We start from the raw sequence: 14,377 nt of genomic DNA on the forward strand, positions 1-14,377 counted from the left end.
TTTGAGGTGTCCATAATTTCAAAGTATATTTGATAAAAAAATGTATGGAATGTTTTAAAACAAATGTATGGATAGGAGCTGTCAGGTAAACATGAGTCATATTTAAAGGTATTGATGGATGAACTCACTGTGCTGGACAACAATACCTTTTTTTCATATTGGTAATGAATTCTGAAAATTCAAGTCTTTACTGTCAATTATTGCTAACATAAAAATTTATTTCTACTGGAATGTATTGGCATCATGTATTAAAAAATAATAATAATTGTTGCTGTATTTGGAAAAATACAAGTTTTTCCAAATATTTTTAGCAATAGCAATGCCAGTCCAATGGATTATGCAGCTCTAACAGGCATCACATCTCTTATTATTTTAAATTATTTTGTGAAGCCCTGATTATTAAACATAACATTCTTTGACCTTTTGTATGAACTTTAAGGTGAACTTTAAGTAAACGGAGCTGTACCCTCAAAAAGTGGCTGTTGAACTTCAATAAATGGAATCATATTTCCGATTACTGAGTCAGAAGTTGCAGACTGGGAGTGATTTGCGATCAGATAAACGACTGTGATATTTTATTTTGAGTAATGCTTTAAGCACACAGTTGCAGAAATGCTTTGTGGCTTTAGACCAAGACCTCTTGACAGTTTGTGGGCAGGTATCAGAGTGAGATGCTAAGTGGTGTGAGCACACATCACTGTGCTGTCACAGAGTGCTTGGCAGGCATCCAACTTGATACGTCAACTGGTCAGAAGGATCAGCCCTGGTAACTGGACAAAGATAGGGGGGGGTTTAAAAAGAAAACAACAAGAGGTATTAAGAGGTTGAAAGGGGAACAAAGAAAGCGTCCGCTGTTTTGTAGCTTAGCCGGCAACCTAAGTGTTCAGAGGCCTGCGGGGAAGCACAGATCATCGAACGCCTGCCTGCAGCCTAAAGAAGGACCGCCTATGAACCACAGTCTTTGAAGTGCAACCATTCCGGTGAAGGATTAGAGAGCTGATCGCTTAATTTGAAGCAGCACATACTGGATTTTACAAAGAAGTCAAAGACAAACACCCATCCACCCACACACAAACACATCCGCACTGAAGGAGCAGATGCTACGTCTGCAGCTCATTGGTAACGCCGGGGTTGGCAGCTTTGCACATTAGTGGGAAAATAATGGCGTCAACATGACATGAAATATCAGTATGTGATGAGGGGAATTCATGTATCAGGCTGGAAAGACAGTTCTGTCATGAAATTTGCATGTTATTAAACTCTATAAAGCAAATTGATGGCGGCATCAATTTACAAAACAATCTTCAATTTCCCATTTCCCTTTTTTTTCCAGAAAGGTCGGTAAAATAGATATTTGCATCAATATGACAATATTATTTATTAAACATTATGCACATACCAAAAAGCATTTTATGAAATGATTCATATAATATGGTTTATGCTAAGTAGTATTTAAATTCTTTAATGAGAATATATCATACATTTTACAACTTCTCATTTTTAGTTCCGACAAGGATAACATTAGCTGAAATTAAGAAATATATATATAAACTATAATTTCATATGGCCGTATAACATAGTTACCACCTAGCAAATATACCAAACTACTTTAATTTCACTAACTGAATATTTATATGGGAATTTATCTAATAATAAAGAGGAAGTTGGGATACCTTTTGTTTGAAAACAGTCACACAGAGCCGAAAGACTGACATCCCAAAAATGGATTTAAATCATAAATACATACATACATTCTGGTAGCCTTGACATGTGTTTCCTCCAGTTCTGACCAGCATCGTTACTCTGAAGGGCATAAGCAGGCATTAACACAGATATGTAGCCCGTTTTATCTTAGCAGCTCATGCAGTGGTTCTGCAAGTCTCACTTTTCTCCACATAATGTCTGTGTTTCACCTATGAGGATTTAACTATACAGTAGCTACATTTCTTTTTTCTGAGCTCATTTACCAAACTAATCAAACTCTGTAAGTCTTTCTGCAGTTTTACCACAACATTTGACCCTCAAAATAATGTTACATGTGATGGAACTGGAATTAAAATATAGATAAACCACCAAACAGAAGCTGCAATGAAATACTGATTAATTTTTTTATACTCAAGGAAACAGCTCTTGTGTACAATAGTCTATATGTTACTGCCGATGAAGACTCATTATCATCTATATATGAAAAAAATATGTTAGTGATTTTAAACTTGTGTGCAAAGGAAAGGGATATTATGTTGTTTTTTTGGTTCCCTACTTAAAAAATGAAAGGGTTTCATAGTTCTATAGGAGTGTTTGCCCTTTAAAACTGGATTAATACAAACCTCATTACCTTCCTGTCAATAACCTTCAGCTGGAGAAAAAAAAAGCCTCCATTCTAAATGAGAGCAGAGTCACAGAATGCCAAGACTTTTTTAAATTTTCCATAAAAACTCAAGACTAAAGCTGAGGCTTGGTAATTAGGTGTGCCTTCATATTTGGTTAACAACTCTGAAATTTCAAGGTTCTCTTAATAAGAGTTTTCCCTTTCGCACTTCTTGAGTGCAAATAAAGTGCAATGAGAAATATAAGAACATTGATTTTTTTAATTTTTTTTTATTTTGGTGAATATGCATTCAGAGCTGTGAAAGATCAGATTCAGGATGATGGATGTGACACACCAACTGTTCTGTCTAATGCTAATAGTGTTTAATAAAATGATCTGCTCTCGAACCTTATTTTAACACTCAGTATTGTTTCATTTTGTTAGTAAACCTGAGGTAAGTTAGAATTTAAACAGCTCAAAAGTAACGTGAATGAGTTAGTATTTTGTGAAAGACTTGAGAACCTTTACATAAAAATAAGGGTTTGCCCAATTGTGTCTACAAACTTTCATCCAAGGCCTTTTTAACAATTTAAGATTTTAGGAAACAAAATAAAACTTTTGGGTAAAGTTTAAAGTTTAACTTCCCAAAAGAACCATTTTATTTTGAGTTTGCACAAAAAACATAAGAAGCTTTTCATAACCCAATAAGATTTGCCCCAAACCTGATGTTGCTAACCTTTAGTTGATAGGTTTATTTATTACTAAAGGCAACATTATTTTTGTCTGCATGATTTTGAGCTCCTGGAAATGGCAGCTTGTTTTTTTTCTTCTAGTGTTACTTCCGTTTTTAGTCAGATTGGTCGAGTACCGTGGCCAATCGGACTGAAAACTAATGTCACGAGAGCCGGAAAGGTTAATCTTCACAGACAAAGGGTGGGCAGTGGTGCTGACCAGATGGACTCTGGAGTGTGCTGTCCTGCTATTTGTCATACTAAGCCTTTCCTTTAGACAAGGCAACTGGACACCTTGATCCGCTTAAATTAACTGTCAACATAAATGCAGCGCCGGTCGAGGAGAGGGAGGGAAAAAAGAAAAGTAAGGATAAAACTCCCACCATGCTCTGCAACTGAAGTCAGTTTGACAGAAAGGTCGAAACTGTGCAGACCACAGGAGCAGAGATGGCTAGCAGAGATGAATTTGAGATCCATAACAAACTCTGGAAGGGCTATCAACCTACTGAACTTGACCTTAGCCCCCACAATAGATGCAATTTAAAGAAAAAAGAAAAAAAAAACACATCTGTGCCTGCCGGCGAGTCAACAGAAAACAGTAATTTCCCAAACAAGAGGAGCCGACATAAACCTACAAGAGGGCAGATTGCTTATGAAAATGTTAAGGCAGACAGCAGTGGGGGAGCCATATTTTAATTAGAGATGGAGTCTTTGGCAGCTCATGAGCAGGAATGCTACAGCAGGCTCCGGCAGGTGGTGTTTTCATACATAATTTTAAAAAGACAATTAACCGAGGCTAAAATCACACGCGGCATAAACAAGATGTAAGTCCACATGTGTGCCGGCAACGCAAACAAACCACTTAGCTACGGTGTTTGAAATCCGAGAGTCGTTAAAAAAATCACGTTTTTCTTTATTTTCATAGATGATGACATTTGTAGTTTTGTGTGGCCCTTATGCAACATGGTGAACAAATAACTTTTTAAATCTGCTGCCGTCACTTTTAGCTTCATCAGATTTTAGTTTACTAAATGATAGCTGTTTGCCTGATATCTTGCTAAACCTAAAAGAAAAAGTGTAAATTTCCTTTTTGGGAGTATCTGCAGGTCTCTAGAGCGTCGCTGCTGCTTTAAAAGTTTGAACTCAAACGGAATTGGAAACAGATTTTAGTGGTGTTGAGTGGATTTAATCAAATTGTTTCAACCAAAGTAGCTGTTTGAAAAAAAATGCCAACTATGTTGGTGCTTGTGGCTCAAAGCAGCTCAGTGACCAAGTCACCAAACTTAAATTAGGCTGCATCACTCTGAACTCATTCAGTGCCCAACACAAAACTGGTTCTATTTAGTCCATTTCTATAGAGCCAATTCACATGGGGTGCCATTTCAAGGTGCTTCACAAGATGAACCTACAAAAACATGCAGTCAATCCAATCGTTTAGACTATTATATACATCCTACTGAACCAAATCTGAGTAGTGAAAGTGAAATCTGTACCTTGAGTTTAAGTTGGGAGGATCTCTATGGTGATTTATGCAGTGAGGAGGAGGAGGTCAGGAGAAATGCTGCAGCTTTGAGCAAGTTTCACTGTCCGTCACATAACTCTGTTTTACTCAGGAGGCTTTTACTGCAGTACATGGATGTAACTGTTGAAATGGAAATTTGAGAATAACTCAAATGCTATGAGTTTTTTTTTATTTATTTATTTTTTAAATATGTTTAATTTATACAAGCTAATGCTGTAGGTTGTGGTCATAGGGGTAAGTTGCAATAATCTGACAGCATCTATGGAAGGTAATAACTTTTCTGGCTTAATTTCAGAGAAAAATAAATTATGAAGATGAATAAATTATATGTGGCCACAAAATAACTCACTGGGATGTTTCTTTTTCCTTTTTTTAGGGCTTTCAATGTTGACACAATTAATTTAAAAAGATGAATGCATTAGTATTACAAAAACAACTTGAAAATGTATGCACATTTGGAAAGACTGTATGGAGAATAAAAGTTAAACTGACCAGAGTTGGACTAATTTTTATAGCACAGTATTAGAGACACATTTGAACACACCACAAAAGTGCAGCTGCTGGAAATTCCCTTTAGTCGCTTGTTAGGACAATTCTAATTTGGTGTGAACGCTACAGGATGCTGGATTTGGACATTAGTTGGTTTTTAGCCAGTACAAGTCATGTTCACATTCAGATATTTGATTGTGGTGAGCTATTTACCTTTCATTCTGGTTTAAAATAAAAGCTGTGTGTGCTGCTAGGCCATTATTGCTTACTATGTTTAAGTTCTTGTTTTAAGTCACTATAATTATTCTCATCTCTTAAATTTGGTGTTTTCTTCTTCTTTCATTCCAAATTCCTGTTCTTTTTTACAAGCCTGCCCCAAACTCGGCTTCTGATGGAACTGTTTGCTGGGTGCGGAGAAACTCATAGCCTTCACTTCACCCTTTATGTTTTCAATGAAACTGTTCTCTCCATCCTTGTACTTTCACATCCATTTGACATTTTCTTGTTGCTGCTGCCTCTTCTTTCATCCGTTTTTTTTTTTTTTGAGAAGAAAACAATCAGTTCTGTGATTACCACGAGAAAGTTCCAGACGGTGCCTTCACTACCGTAATGAGCAACGCCTGCCTATTTGAACGGATGCGACTCGAAATGCATTTCAAAACGACTTCACTTAGTTTTTTTTCTGGCCGTAAAATGCAAACATACACACACTTTTTACTACATTGTTTCTTCCTGCGCAGTGTATTCACCCAACAGGCCTGTACCCATTTGAACTTCTCTTTCAAGAAAATCACACCAACAATTATTAAGCAAATCACATATCACACAAATGCCTTGAGGCTATAGTTGAATGGTAATGTTTTGTGTATTGGACCGCAGCTAATTGTTTTTGAAACTAAGTTTTGTCAATTAGGGATTATATAATTGATTAATAGTCAACTGTTAACATGCAGCATAATCAGCCAAACCAGGATCTCTCCCTGAGTGTCTTCGCTGCTTTAAAGTAACTAAAAAATGATTTACAAGAAAATGATTCATGACTAAAAGGAGCACTATGGCTTCAGGGTGAGTGTTTATATTTCTCTAAATGACTTTCATTCTTTTTATCTGCTCAGCATTACAAAAATAAAATGTAAAGACGTTGCTGAACTTAGGCAGGGCTTACAAGCATCAAAGTATCTCAAGGTTTGTTTTTTTTTTTTTTTGCTGTTTTTTTCTGCGAGTTACAATTCTTGCCGTACGACGCCTGTGACTATAAAGAAGCTGTTTGGAAATATCCACGGCGATGGAAAGCAAAGTCAAACTGAACTCAAAAGTTGTATATCATTTCCAACAGATACTTTGTTTATCTTAATTTTGCTAAGCTTTGAATTCAACCTTGTCCATGCATGGCTCTATGCTGAGCACACAGGCTAAATTCAACCTACAGAGCTCCACTTTCATCTTTTTTTTTTTTTCCCCCTTCTCACTCGTTTGCTCGACCAGTTTTAAAAAATCCTGGTAATTATTTGGTGCAGATCCACAGCTGATGTTCACTTTAGCCTAAACTTAAACCTAAAGCAACAACAGAATGGTTTAGATTAAGGAATCTACTTTTAAAGTGTTTTCTATAGATGAGGAATTGAAAGAAGCCATAGTTATATTTGATCAGAACTGTTGTTTCATTTTGATATTAACAATTTATGTGAGCTGCACATTGTTGGAATGCAATATTTCTTAAAAATTAAGATTTTTTTTAAAGCTCAGCTGGATCTTATGTTTTCCCAGCAGACAGAAGTGGGATCACATGTGATTTGATGGTTTTGCAAGAAGTGTAGGAATATGGACTTTTAACACGCGTTCCTCTCCCACAGTGTGTAACCACATGCAAATGCATCTTGCAATATTTTTTTTTTTTATTATTATTATTGAAAGCGCACTGAGCCCTGCAAAGTCCACAACACTTAGCTGTGATTTAGCAACATTTATTGTGTGTTGTTTGTATGTCCTGAAACAACACACAATAAATGCTGAGTATTTAAGATTTTTGATGTTGCCTCTACTACACATGTGGGATTTATACAAATGTGTTCAGTTGCTGCTCCAGCAGTTTATAGGTGGTCCATATAAAAACAGAAATAAAATATTGAAGATGACTCTTGGGTCATATATGGCCTTGTATTTGTCAAATTATACAGTATATATATATATATATATATATATATATATATTTTTTATCAGACAATAAATATTGATGCTGAATATTGTCAGTGACCAAATGTCAAGATTTGAAGGAATTGAACATAGAATATCAGGCAAACTTAATATTTTGTTCTAGTTTTTTGTTTGTTTGTTTAATAATTTTCTTGCCGAAGGGGAAAAGAAAACAAAAGAAACCCAAAGATTAAATACTTACATGTGCATGTTTTGAGAATAGGTCCACTCACATGTGACTAGTTTAGATCAAGGATGTGGATTGTTTTTGTTTTCTTGAAGAAACAATGATGAAATACCAGGTCAACATAAAATATATATATATATTTTGATAGCACAGAGCAGGACAAAAATATGAGGATTATTACTGTGATTTCGTAGTTGGAACAAAGACAAAATTCTTCCAGGAGCTGTCTAAAATTCTTAAATGTACCCATCATTTTGCAGCTACCCCAGTGTCTTGTTAAAGAGGAAACATGCATAGTGCTTTGCCTCCTCAGTTTTCGTTAAGCATATATATGAGGGCTCATTTTGTTCTGTATTGCTATGCTGTAAAACACGCAGCTCAGGTCGAGGAGGTCTCAAATTGTTTGCTGCAACCTCATAAAAGATGGGAAATTGTGTTGGTTTTTCCGCTGATACGCAGCACCGAGGTGAAGGACGGGGTTAGGTTGAAGCAATCGTAACAAACACACGCAGCATGTACACACACACACACACGCACCCCCGGAAGCAAAAGTGCCTTTTTATCGCACTATTGATCGTTCCTACACTGCTTGTCTTGAGGATCACCATACATAAAATAAACACAGGCTTGATAAAAAATGTTTTTACAATTCATGGGCTTTTTGCTTTTCAAATACGGTAAACAATAAGGTTCACAACCTTGTAACTGGTTAAGATCACTTAATGTTTTTTTTTGTTTTTTTAACCTTGAACCCTTGAACGCTGACTTTAATTCAATACGGGAAATTTAAAAGCAAGGAACAAAGACAAGAAAAATAAGAACATGAACAATATCTTCTGTTAGCTCACAGGCAACTAAATCATATGCATATCAAAAAATGAAAGAAATATTCCATTTAAATTTTCACAAAATAGGCAGAATTCCAACACTGCCTACTTAAAAACAATAATAGTAATCTTATTGCCTTTCAACATCAACATTTTTGTTAGACCAGTTTGCTTATGTTTTACCGTCGCCTTTAAGAACAGATTGTTTGTGTCTCAATAATTGTTGACATTGTTTTTGGCCTCGGGTGATGCTACGCTACACAGCTATGCAGCCTTGTCTCATAAAGTCACCTTTTTCTTTAGAATATTTCAAAACTACCACGTTAATAGAACAACCAAAGTGGCTTTAATTTTAAAAAATCTCTCTTTTTTTATCTGTTGTTTACTGTATAGTGTTAGTTGGAGTGTGGACTGTGTCTTTTTCTAAAACGGTCTTGAAAAAGGCCAGTTCTGATTTATTTAATGTGCGGTTCTCTTATCAGCAGAGTCCACACGCTGCAGTCGACTCGGTCTGGAGAAGCATAAACACACTCGATATACGAGGCAGTTATGATGCGAGTTTCAAAATATAATTTTGTGCCACTTACTCATTCACTACTTATTGAAAAAAAGGGATACTGAAAAGACGCATCCCTAAATGCAAGTCTGCAGCTTAGACATGAATCGCACTTAAACCACAAAAACAGATTTCAGACTCGACTCAGACTTCGGCTCGGAAGATTGTAGTTGTACTCTATTGTCATAAACAATCTTTATCTCATGCAATAAGTGTAAGCTGGTTTGTGTAGGTCTTCTTTGAGTTACCATCTGGTGTATGCCTGTGATGGGCATTACACACGATGTACGTATTTTCTTTTTCACGTCTTAGTGAAAGCAATTGAAAGTAGCTTTTAAAATAGTCTTATTTATATAAAGCTCCCAGTAAGAAAGCACTGACAGTAAGTAAGCTAAAGACTGGCACTCTGACAGGGCTGCATCTGCAGCTGATGAAACATTTGTAAAAAAGGAGCTGTTAATGGATCATAACTACTGTTCATGTTTGCGCTACCTTCGGATTCATAACTGTCGTTTTCTCAAACTGAATATAATATGACCTTAAGTCCAAGATCTTGTTCTCTCTTTAAGTTAGTGTTTAGTTTTTCTAAAATGTTGAATTAGATGTTCAGACAAACATAAACACCTCAAAGATGGTAAATTAGGCTTCAAATTACAGATTTGAATTCATGGACCACAACAATGCACTAACAAAATGATGTGCCAAATCCAAAAAGAACCTCGATCTGACATTTTTCTTTTTGATCACCTTATTTCAATTACCTCTTTGATTCTGGGTCAAAGTACCATAATACCTATGTTGTGCCAACAGGTGTCAATAATATTAGCAATGACTAATTCAAACAATATCCTAAGGCTAAGCTAAAAAATTCCAGAAACAATTATTGCTTTCATTAATTAACTTGTTCAGCTAAAATCTTAGGTTAATATAAACAGAAAAACAAAAAAGACATAAAATAACTGATCACATTTTTTCCAGAAAACAGAAAACCAGATTGGGTAAAGTGGGCTCCTATGTGAAGGTTTTTTATTAATCTCCAGATTTTCTATACACAAGAGCAGAGTTTTTAAAAATCTCCCATTTTAAGAAGAGAAAGTTTGTTTGCAGGTAGACTGAACGAACAAATGCAGATTTGTTTTTGGTTTTTTAATAAAAATCCAGTGTGAACTCATTTCTGCTTCTCAAAACTGACATGACTCTGAATGGCCTCTTTCTCAGGTAACAGGCATTTTGTTTGCATTTTCAAATTTCTCATCTCGGTATTTTTTTTCATTTAATTATTTTTTGCATTCAGAACTGATGGAAACAAACTGAGACATCACTATAAAATTCTGTCATTGACTATGAGGGTGAAAGTTGGAGTCCAATCTGATTGTGATTTTTTTTTTTGAAATGAGAAGACGGGCAGATGAACGAGCTCCCTGGAGTAAAACTGCGGACATCAGACTCGGTGTTGTCCATATTGTTTTGCATTTGTCTTAGGCAAATCCCACAGCTTTTCTGCATACATTTGTCAAACATGGCCTTAGTGTTCCAACCTCCGTCTGTGGAGAAGTATAATCCGCTCCATTCTTGTTCATTGTTCAAAAACACCCTCCAATAGGGATTTAGGAAATACTGAACTAAATTGCAGCATTCTATTTCCAGTTTTTCCGTCTACTTTAAACTAGCTGCCTTTGTTAGTCATTTCTGAGGAGAAAAAGTTTCTTCATGTGGATTAAGGTGTTGACAAATTAACAGCAAGAGGATTAACGAGAAACTTTGAGACTCTCCACATTAGAGAGGCTCACATGCGCTGACAGACACTGGCATATTGCTGGGAAATATTGAGGCCACTGTGTATAAAACCATTTTAGTTTTCAAAAATAAAATAACGTTTGAATGCAGTAGAAACAAATTAAAACATCAATACAAACAAATTTAACTTGACCTTAAAGATTTTTACTTTGTATTTAAAGAACAGGATATGATGTTGTGACTGAAAGTACATTTAACAGGACATATACATAATTGGAAAAAAAAACTGTTTTGCCAAAAGACTTTATCTTAGTCATTTGTTGTCGTTCATCTGTAGATTATTTCGAAAACAAGCACCACCACAAATACTTGACACATTCATGTCTGTTGAGACGAAACAAAGAGTGTGACGCCTTTAGCTGACAGTTGTTTGGATGCCTTTCACATATTGTGCATTGTATTAGCTGATATCCACATTGTTTGCTGGTAGGCTTAGGAAATGTCAGCAGTAGTGTTTCAGGATTTGGTGAACGTGTCCCGTGCCTGAGGACCTCTAACCACAGAATAGCTTTATACCACAAATCCACATAAGTCTTGTTTACTATACAAAGCAAGTACTTTCCTCCAAGGGCTTTACAGAAAGCTAAGGATAGAGTGGAGAAACATCCATGAATACGACTCATTTGTCTGCGCAAAGCCCTCCGTAGAGAACTGTACGAATGTAATTGGAATAATTTTGGACAAACAGAACAAATACAGTATTTGGCACTACAAAAAATTTCGCTGGGTGTATATTACTTCATAAGAGGAGAAGCTCACTACTTCAGCATTTGTCAGTGAATCTGCTGGAGAGAGTAATGCCTTTGTCAATGATGTTCTGTTCTTTAGAGTGTTGTGAAAAAGCAGGCTGTTCCTGTGATTAACCATGTTTTAGGAAACTGGGTTCAATTGTGCTAGCCATACCAAGTCTTAATTGCAAGAAAGAACTGTAGAATTACCAAATACTTGGAATAGTATTTGCAGGAAGCAGGCTGAACACTTGAAATCCAATACACCATGCCTCAATTTAGAGGAATTCATTGACATCTGGACAAATTCACAAGCTGAAATCTACCAGCTGGGCAAGACCTGTGGAGCCATATCTAAGGCTTTAGTCTCACCAACCTTAGTAAGAGTGATTGTCTACAAATGGAGAAAACACATGGCATAGTGGACTAGTCCAGGAGGGACTGTAATATTTTGGAATCAGCTAGGAGTCATAAAATACCCAGAAAGTCTGAAGCACCGAACAACTCAAGGGTCAGTAATCATGACTTCATAAGGACTGCTTTGTTGCCTTAAGACTTGGAAGACTTGCCATGATTGTTACAACATTAAAGGTTTCTATCTAGCAAAATATCTGGAAATGGCTTACCCAGCCACCAGCTAATGACCTTGAGCTTTAAGAGAACTTGGGTTATACAGCAGCCCAATGACCTACAAGGTATTAAAATGCATCTTCCTCCATTTGGTTGCTGGGCTCTACCTTAGAGATGGGGTTAAAAACCCGAGGGGTTTTTAAGCTGCTCTGGAACGAGCTGATATAGACTTGCTAGATATTTTATTGCTCAGACACCTAGCCTGTATTCTGCCTCTTTACAGACATGCAACTGTTGGCTTGACAACTGTAGTTATACAACATTTTGCTTTTTTTTACTTGATGAGTGATTGGTCAAGCTCCTTTCCACACAGTGACTCAACGTATCTTGTGCCCAGAAAAGTCAGCCGTTCATTTGCTTCTTTACAGCGAGAAAACCTGAGATTTTCATAAATCTGCGAGATCCAAATTCCTGATTAGACTTTATTTACTTTGACAGAAATTTAGCAAAAAATAGATGATAAAAATGTATGTATTCATTTTTTATTAAAATGTATAATTTTTAATAAAATGTATTAAACATTTTATTAAAATTAAATTAAAACAAAGGGATTTGTCAAATTACATTTGTGTTTTGAAACAATTACGTCCATTTTCATCAAGACATAAAAGGTACACATTTGTTGCCTGCAGTGGGTGTGCGTGCTTTGTTGCGCTGCGCTGTGCTGCTGAATAGCCGGAGATCTGTATTCAGAGATGTGCTGCCTTTACCCTTGATGGAGTGCTGCTCTTGTGTTCGCTCATGGTAGACCCCATTACTTCTCCATATATAGATGACAGTGGGGAGAGGATCTACAGCAAATTTGATCAGCGAGATTACAAACCCCTGCGTACTAGATCATTTAAACCTCATCTCTGTTGCCTGGAAGGACCACAATACATTACTCCCTCTGTGCAGTGAATCTATCAGTGCCCCTGCGCCTTGCTGCTGCATGTCTTTGGAGATCAGATGAGGGGAAAGCGGGCTGAGAGAATGGGGGGGTCCGGAGTTGTCGAGGTCAAAAGTTTGTGAATTGGCTTCTATGATGATCAACGGCTATGTGACAATCCAGGAACCATCTGCGGTGAAACATGCGCATGTCGCTCTAGAACCGCGAACCATGAACGCGAAAGCCAAGGGTCACTTCTCCATGACATGCTATTCCTTCTTTTTTATCCCCTAGGGAAGTTGTTCCCCATATACTGTATGTATATAGTTTGTGTGTTTCTTTTTTTTTTTTGATGGTTTAGTTCCAAGTCATAAAAACAGGAATTAATGGAAGCTGAGGAAATTTAAATAAAACGTTAAATATTCACCAAGACCTGTCAAGTATGGACAGAAAACGAGTCACAGTTCACAGGTTTACCAAAACGTCCCAGTAACCTTGTCGAAACCATGCTAAGTTGTTCTGAGGGCAACAGTGAAGGTAATCAGAAGTCATTAAGGAGTGCCGCAAACTCGTGTAGCTCAACTCTGCACTCTCTCTTGGATTCTCAGCTAAACAACCTCCATGTTTGAAGTAAGCCGACCGGGGTGGGGAGGGGAGAATAAAAACAAGTGCTGAAAACACGCAAACAGATTTCTGCCTGTGACGGTAAACAGCCCCAATCATCAGAGAGGTCGTTTTGAGTGTTCTCCACAAATCACCAGTTCCTCTTCAAGCTCGTGCTTGACTTGCCTTTCCGCAAAATCTTGACATTGTCTCGTGGCAGCCCACCCGCTGCCAGGCTCCGCTCATTTGCATGGGGGTTTTGTTTCTGCCTTAATGCTCTCAAAATGCCTCAGGAATCCAACCTGAATAATTGGGATAACTGCCCTTGATTATTCATTTATTTTCTGAAATAAAGTGGTTTGTAACCACTTCATCAGCCTGACCTCTCTCTCTGAAAGCACCTGAGCTAACAGCTTACCTTTGCCTTAACATTACCCTCCATTGAAACTCATTTCCATCATCTATTGTTTATTATTTAAAAGGGAGCAACCTTGATGTACCAAGTAGCATAAGGGAAAAAAATTATAATTCAGCTTTGCTATGGCCTCAACCCATCCTCAGGAGAAACAATTATCATTCTTTACTGTGACTTTTAAGAGCTGCTCGAGGGCCAAGCAGAAACAATGACAAGGACGTCTCCCTGTTTATGGAACTGTATGAATATTATATTTGCTCCCCGCTGCGAAGTTGGACAATCAGACTCGATTCGCCTGCCACGTTCAGGCGCACCACCCTTCCTTTTTTTTATTTTGTTCCATCTCCAGACATTTTCCTTTTGCAGCTGCCTGAGCTAATCCTGTCATTAGGCTACTGGATCCTGTAGCCAAATTATAATGTGATCTCCTGCATCATCTATTCTTCTCCTCCCCCCAGTACTGATGAATAGCTTAAGGTCAGACTATCAAATTAGTGGCTGCCATTACTCCCCAGACACTAAT

Source organism: Xiphophorus couchianus, chromosome 24, assembly GCF_001444195.1.
Source record: "Xiphophorus couchianus chromosome 24, X_couchianus-1.0, whole genome shotgun sequence".
NCBI lineage: Eukaryota > Metazoa > Chordata > Actinopteri > Cyprinodontiformes > Poeciliidae > Xiphophorus > Xiphophorus couchianus.